This window comes from Canis lupus, chromosome 13 (assembly GCF_048164855.1).
Source record: "Canis lupus baileyi chromosome 13, mCanLup2.hap1, whole genome shotgun sequence".
Classification (NCBI taxonomy): Eukaryota; Metazoa; Chordata; class Mammalia; order Carnivora; family Canidae; genus Canis; species Canis lupus.
The window spans coordinates 25776667-25784825 of NC_132850.1; positions in this window are offsets into that span (position 1 = coordinate 25776667).

The window sequence follows — 8159 nt, forward strand, 5'->3', positions numbered from 1 at the left end:
ATATAACTAGGATTTTACCCATCTTTGAACAGTTTCAATCAAAACTATTACCATATCTTGAGACATTTGAAAACTTTAATTTGCATGCAGAGAACATTCTTCATTCTAGAAAGGAACACTCTTCTCTCTCTCCCTTTTTTTTTTTTATCCTGAATAAGAAAGCTCTTTGATACTCATTCTTTTTCACAGGTTAAATCAAACCATGAACTCCAAGAAACCTTGAAGATCGTTTTTGGGTTTTGTTTTGTTTTTTTGACATTGTCTTGTGTTGATATCTAGTAATGAAGAGTCTGCAAAAGGAGAATTAAGAATGCTTATTATTCAGCGATTTTTGGTGCCTTGATTCCAGCTTTGACATTCACAAGATATGTCCCCTCTGTGAATTAATGTTCCCTCCCAACTATGATCAGAGCAAATTTGAAGAACATGTTGAAAGTCACTGGAAGGTGTGCCCAATGTGCAGCGAGCAGTTCCCTCCTGACTATGACCAACAGGGCTTTGAAAGGCATGTGCAAGCCCATTTTGACCAGAATGTTTTAAATTTTGACTAGTTACTTTTTCTTACGAGTTAATAATACAATTTAGCAATTAAAAAAAAAATCACCTCCCATAGACCACTATGAAGACCACAAGGTATCACTTATGTGCACCCTCTACCACACTTTTCTGACCAAATGCTACTTTTGAGCTTTGTGTTCCTAGGGTCAGAGTCAGTTTTCAACTTATCAATAAAATATAATTGTAACCCTTGTTAATCTTACCAGCTTAATAACAACAAAAAAAATCTTACCAGCTTAAGAAAAGTTTTTCTGTTTGTATCTTTATTTATTCCCCAGTTTGCAAAACTATATCAGGAAAGGAAATGGATTACTTTAATGTTGCCACACCGAAAATATATGTATGTAGAGTGTGTCATTTAGCATATTTACAAGTTTCTGTTGACCTTGTTGATTAAGCATGACTACTAAATATTATGTGATAAAAGTAATTTATCATTTAAAAAAATAGTTTTATATGAGATTTGGCCAAATATGAAAAGTAACTTAATTTTATTAATGCTGGTAGAGTCGCTTTCCACTGAAAGCGACGACAAGACTAAGGATCAAGTCCTACCTTGTACTAAATTTTGAAAACCTACATGTGGGATATCTATATTCAAGCACATTTTTTTTTTTCTTTTCCCTATTTCCTTGGAAATTCTTATTAGCAGTCTGACACTTACAGAAGAAAGAACTGGTTAAGTTCTCCCTCTAGCAAGACCAGCAGGCAATCTTCTTGAGCATTAAGTTCTTTAAGGGCATGGAAAGAATGTCTTTTTTTTTCTTCCTCCTTACCCTATCACTCTAAAAGCCAATGCATACTTAAATTCCATCCACCTAAACAGCCTAAAATCCCAAACCAAGTAATCCACACACTAAAAATAAATTTTTTCATGGTAGATTAATCCAAATCCTGGAAAGTAGGGCTGGGCGAGGTGTTGATGAAGAGATTCACTTTTTTTATTGATGCCTTTTTGGGAGTGTTTGAATTTTTTTTACCTGATTGTGTTCCTTTTGTACTAAGTAAAATATATATTATCAAGTATAATTATATAAGTAAAAATATATCAAGCATCGTTTTTTAAATCTGAAATATGTATTTTGCTAACCCTTTCCAATAATTACTTTTATTCTCAGAAGATAAATAAAACACAGATGGGGAGGTAGTAAAAACCCAACATGCATTTCTTAAACTAAATATATTATTGAACATAGAACTTGAAACTGTATTAAAACCAGCAGAGATCTGCTTATTTTTCTTAAACATTTGCTTTTCAATTCATGCTAGCAATTTTTCCTTACGCATCACACGAAGATGTGGCTACTCTACTGAAATTTGTTGGTGATTTTACCTACATTATCAGAGAACCAGTAGAGGTCGCCATCTACCACGTTCTAGCATGTTAGGGGCAAGGAAAAAAAAATCTTGAACATTTGGTTAGTAAAAATGCACAAAGGGGTCAGAAGTTTTCAATATGAAGCTTTCCTCTTGGAAGCTTTGCATAATTGAACCAATATTCAAGGAAGAGAGAAAAGTATAAATAAAAATAATGGATACAAGATGTTGGTGTTACAGGACTTCAAAAAAACAGAATTTCTTAGAAATTACATAAAAATTTTTCTAGTTGACTTGGTTAATACAAATCCTTCTTCATGTCAGACTAGTGGAACAAAAACCTCAAAAAGTTATCAAATCCCAACATAGTAAAGTCCGTATAGTTGTAAAATGGCTTTGTGGTCTCTTTCTACCACTATGTTGGAAACCCTTGAAAAGCTCAAAGGTTTGTTTTTGCCCTGACTTATCCTGTGACTTTCTTTCTGTATATTAGACTTTTTCAATGTCTTTGTTTTCTCAACTACACAATAAAAGTTAACCTGTCATACAGTTAGTGTCACTGGTGGCTCTCACAAAGAACATTGAAACTTTGATATGTAAATACTGCTGCTGGGTTTCCCAGAGATAGCTTAAAGTTTATTTTCTTTAAGACATGATTTAATTGAAATAATAAAAGATCTGCCTTTCAGAAGAGAAAATAAACTGAAACTTGATAATTCCAGAATGGATAAGTGGGTAGACATATAAGGATATGCAACTTGAAGCAGGGAAAGCTTTACTATAAACAGGACTTTCTTAATGATAAATGATTGCCTCAGAAGTTAGTAAACTTTCTACCACCGGAAATATTCAAGTGGATGAGATACTCACTTGGTGAGTGTGTGTTAGTGATTTAAATTCTCAGGTGTGGGTGAGAAGCTATACGAAGCTTCTAAGACCAATTCTATTATTTTTTAAATTTTAAATTGATTAACAGTGCTATATTAAATTAATGTCAGGATAATACTAACTAATGCGACAAATACGTCTGAAAATTTTAGTGGCTTAAACAACCATTATTTCAAACTCATGTACTGGTCCCATGCTGTTATTGATGGTTTGCAGTGACTTCCTCTGTATGGAGACTCAGGGACTTAGTTTCCATCCATCTTGTAGCTCCACCATCTCCTAGGGCCTTGAAGTACTTTGCCTCCTGGAAAAAGGAAAAACAGGGGATACATACCTACTTCTTAACTACCTAATCCTAGAAATGACACAATTGCTTCTGCTTATAATCCTCTGAAGAAAGTAAGTCCTATGTTCTCATGCGGGTGTAGGGAGAAAAGGAAGCAAAACTTTGATGCACAGCTGTCTTTTCCATCACCCACCCCTCTGACTACTAAAAACATTCGTGAATACACCTCTTCTTGTGAATGCGCCTCTTCCTACACATGAGACAAACTCCTTACCTCTTCAAGGAAGTCAGCTCAGAGTTGTAATCAGAAACCTCATCCAACTCAAAATCCAGAAAATCTGGAGGGTGCATAATCCTCTCCATCATGTATGGACGTGACTCCTTATAGTCCAGGGACCATGTTTATTTCCTGATGTCGATTACATCATTGGCCCAAATCCTGTCTACTTCTTGGATCCACATCCTTTTACCATGTAACTTTGCAGTGTTCACGCACAGTAGATGAAATGTTGTGCCCACCCTTTGACACTGAGCTCTGCTACATGAGTCGCTTGGAGCAATAGAATGATAGTAGACAAGATGTACGCAGAAGCTTGTCCTCTATCAAGAGAACATACTCAAGGCTAGTCTACACAAGAGTGAAAGGCACGTGGAACAGAGCCAGTGGCCCCAGTCAAGCATCCTAGGTTAGTTGACAGCTACCCAGTGAGCTAAGCCAAGGCAGAGACACCTGGTTAACCCCAGCTGATCCTAGACACATGAGTAATAAATGCTTAATGCTATATGACACTTGGGTTTTTATAATTGTTTATTATGGTAATAGGTAGCTGATACATTTCCTGAACTAGACTGTCACTCTTAGTGCACAAACTTGTTTTGTTTTCTGTAGTTTGCATAATAGCTAATAGTATGCCTTCCTAGGTTGGATTTTAATTTTCATTGAGCTCAGTTTCACATATAGCGAGACTTAGCTGAGAAATGCTTTAAATAATGTCAAACATAAGCCTAAATCGCTTTTTATATAGTGAAACACTCTTCTCAAATCACTTTCAGATCTTTCTTTGATTTCTGTAGGAACTCTCATGGAAGGTAAAACAAATATTAATTCTATACCATTGACCACCAACTCTCAGTGACTGAGTGACCTGCTCCTATTACAACTAGTTGGTGACAGGGCCAGACCAAACACACTGGAATCTATATCTCCTGGCTACCAAAATCTGTTCCCATCGCTGAATAGGTCTTCGTTAGAGAATTAAGGACACAATTCTTTTTCCGTTGCTAATCTATGATAAATATGGTCACAGCATTCTTATCTCGGTGCATATTTTTGAGTGTTAGCTTTCTTCCTTTAGAAATCTCTGATCCCAATTTATGACTATTTTTTCTTTTTTAAAAAAGACTATTTATTTATTCATGAGAGACATGGAGAGAGAGGCAGAGACAGAAGCAGGTTGCATGCAGGGAGCCGGATGTGGGACTCGATCCCCGGTCTCCAGGATCAGGCCCTGGGCTGAAGGCAGCGCTAAACCGCTGAGCCACGGGGGCTGCCCATGACTATTTTTTCTAATGGAATGCTTGCACCGATATTTTCTTCTTAGGTGAGCTATAGAACGAACTGTTCAGTCAAGAAGAATTGAATGCAAGGGGATTTTGGTCTAGAGCAGAATTTCTCAACCTCAGCACTATTGACATTGTGGGCTCGGTAATTTTTTCCCAGAGGAAGGAGGAGGCACCCTCTTCATTGCAGAATATTTAGCAGCGTCCCGACCTGGACCTACTCTATGCCAGTAGAATTCCCCAAGTCATGATAACCCAAGTGCCTGCAGATATTGTCAAATACCCGTCCCCTCATAGAGAAATACGGGCCTACAGGTTAAATGAAACTTGGATTTTGCGAGAGTGTCAGGTTCCTTGAATATGAGAGCTGAGATCTAAGGATGAGATTACACAAACTTTTTATTTTATAAGTGAGGAAACTGCATCCAAGTTATACAGGGTCATGGAGCTGGTTAATACCATTTCTCTTGACACATAATTAAAGCATTTTATATACCATATATCTACTCCCGTTTACCCTGCAAATGAAGGGATTTGGGGTAGTCTGTCTACCTTCTGATGCCTGTTCTGGGTTCAAGTATTAGCCCATCTGTGGGTTTCTATAGGTGCCTGATACTACCCACGTAAGGCCTTAAACCACTTCTCTTCTCTGCCTCTGTAGCTCTTCCACAAGCTTGACTGTGATTGCCGTTCTTCCCAGGCTGGGTCCTGGTGACAGTCTTGTCTTAAATCGCTTTCCAATCTATGCATTTAGGATCAGCTCTCCAGCTGTTCCCAAGACTCTGATTTTTTTTGACTGAGCCAAGATATAATCTTCTGTTTGTCCTCTTTTTCTATTTTAGGCCTTCCTTGAAAACATCCTTCTCACGCCAAATTCCAAACCTTTGGATAACAAATGTTTCAAGGCAAGATCACCTCAACCCAAGATCTCCTTTTGTTTTTTTTTTTTCTTTTTTTTTAAATTTATTTTTTATTGGTGTTCAATCTGCCAACATATAGAATAACACCTAGTGCTCATCCCATCAAGTGTCCCCCTCAGTGCCCGTCACCCAGTCACCCCCACCCCCCACCCACCTCCCTCTCTACCACCCCTTGTTCGTTTCCCAGAGTTAGGAGTCTCTCATGTTCTGTCTCCCTTTCTGATATTTCCCACTCATTTTCTCTCCTTTCCCCTTTATTCCCTTTCACTATTTTTTATATTCCCCAAATGAATGAGACCATATAATGTTTGTCCTTCTCTGATTGACTTATTTCACTCAGCAAAATACCCTCCAGTTCCATCTACATTGAAGCAAATGGTGGATATTTGTCATTTCTAATGGCTGAGTAATATTCCATTGTATACGTAGACCACATCTTCTTGTCCAAGATCTCCTTTTCTACACAAAAATCTGTGTATCTCCTTTTAATTGTCATTACTTTCCCAAATCCCCATTCAGATAGTCTTGAGTCATATTTATACCTTAATAGGTATAAACTATCGGTTTGCTCTTAAAAGTTCTCACTGTCATCTCTTTGGAACATCTCTGTATTTTTGTTTCAATATACCAGTATTTTGCCCCCATTCCCAAAAGCCTGTCATTTTCATCACTGCTTTGGGGCACAGGGTATATTTTGCAATCCTGTCCTTTCTTTGAAACATGTAAGTGAACAAAACAAAATAGCTTTGTATGAAATGTGGATTAACAAATTCAGCCCTTTGGGAAGACTGTTCTATGAAATGAGTGGAAAATAATTATTTGATAAGGGTATGAAACTACAAGGGAAAGTTCATAATTAAAAAGCTTGCTATCATAGCATTCAAAGAGAAAGATGTCATCTAGTTGCTTTCAGGAAATTGACTCCTTTCCTTGTAGCCTATCAAGAATATAATCTGGTTTCAAAGGATCATGTATTAACCTGTTATCAAAAGTTGCCATCATGTGGAGTAAAGAGAAAAAGTAGCATCCCATAGAGTGTCCATTCGGGTAACAGGCACTTGGAAGCTGGGTATTTTTATCCCTTCCTTCAGAGCGGTTACTCATTCCCTTTTAAAATTGTCTGACTCATTTAAGGAAGAGATGGAGGTTCGGAGAGACATAGAAAAGAAAGAGACTCAAAATCTCTGAGATTTTAAAAACATAGAGCTGTAAAATAAAAACAGAAAAGATGTACATGCAAGGGTGCCGTTTGATTCGGTCATAGATAGAGGGGCTAAACAACTTCTGCTCTGGAAGGGACCTAAAAAGAGCAGAGTCCAAGATAAAGAAGCGTGGTGCAGAAGTGCGTGGGTGCCTTGCATGGTTCTGAGTGCCCCGTCGGCGTGCCGGCTACATTAATAAATCTCACCTGGAAAATGTGAAGGGTTCATTCTCAGCTCTGATTTCAAGTTATATACTTCTTTGTTTTCTTGAGGTTTTCTTTAATTTCAGGGAAAGTAATTTTCCAAGCTTAAGGAGATACTTTTGGCTTGCTGTCTGGGTTGGAAAGGAATAATTTTTATAGTTAGCATAAAAGCAAATCATTTAAAATGAAAGCCACTTGTTTAAAAAGTCGCTCACAGCTCTATGTTTTTAAGATACCTACTAATGAGTACTTTTATTCCAGGTGGACATTGTGTCTGGATCTTGGTGGCCACAAAGTAAAGAGGAAAGTTAATGATTATCAAGTAAATTCAGGCTGCGGTTATGTGTTTGTATAGGAAAGTTGGTTTTCTAAAATGCAGTTGCTAAAAAAAAAAATAAAAATAAAAAATAAAATAAAATAAAATGCAGTTGCTCTGTTCGCTTGTGCTCCTCTTAATGCCTCTTGAAACAGGATGATTAAATCGTATGATTCAGTTCTCATTCCTTATTTATTTGTGGAGATTGGCAAGAGGAAAAGCCTCTGATTTTTTCAGGAGTCTCTGATTCCAGCCTCTCAGTGGATGTTATCTAGCAGAAAGCAAACCACTTACACTTTGCCATGATAATGTTGTATAAAAAACAAACACAACACTTCAGAGGAACATACACCAATAAACATTTATTTTGACTTGGGAGCACATGGGTTCGCTGGAGTATTGCAGAGCTCAGCCAGGCTCTGTTAAGCTGAGCCGGGCTTGTGAGGGCTTCTGCGGCCTGCAGAGGAGCAGCCAGTGGCTGGCTCTTCTAGGACGGCCTCTGCAAGGACGATTCTGTTCACCTCTTAAGCTCTCCTCACTTCCTATTAACAGGCCAACGCAACATGTTCTCGCTCTTGTGGCAGGGACCCAAGACAGCAAGCAGAAGTGGACAAGGCCACCTGAAACCTAGGCTCAGAACTGGAGTTCTGTGGCTTAGGCCACTAAATAGGGCTAAATATGGCCAGTCATAGGGCTAGCCCAGAGTCTGGCAAACCTCAGGACTTCATGGAGACACTAGAGAATCCCATCTCAAGCAGCGTGGACATAGAGAGGGATGGAAATGGGCACATTTTTATAATAAATCCACCACATGGGACAACAATCTTGGTGAAAATGGGAATTGGCAGGGGTGGGGAGGTAGGGGGGTGCAGGTGGGGATGTCTCACAGCTGCATTTTCCACAGCAACA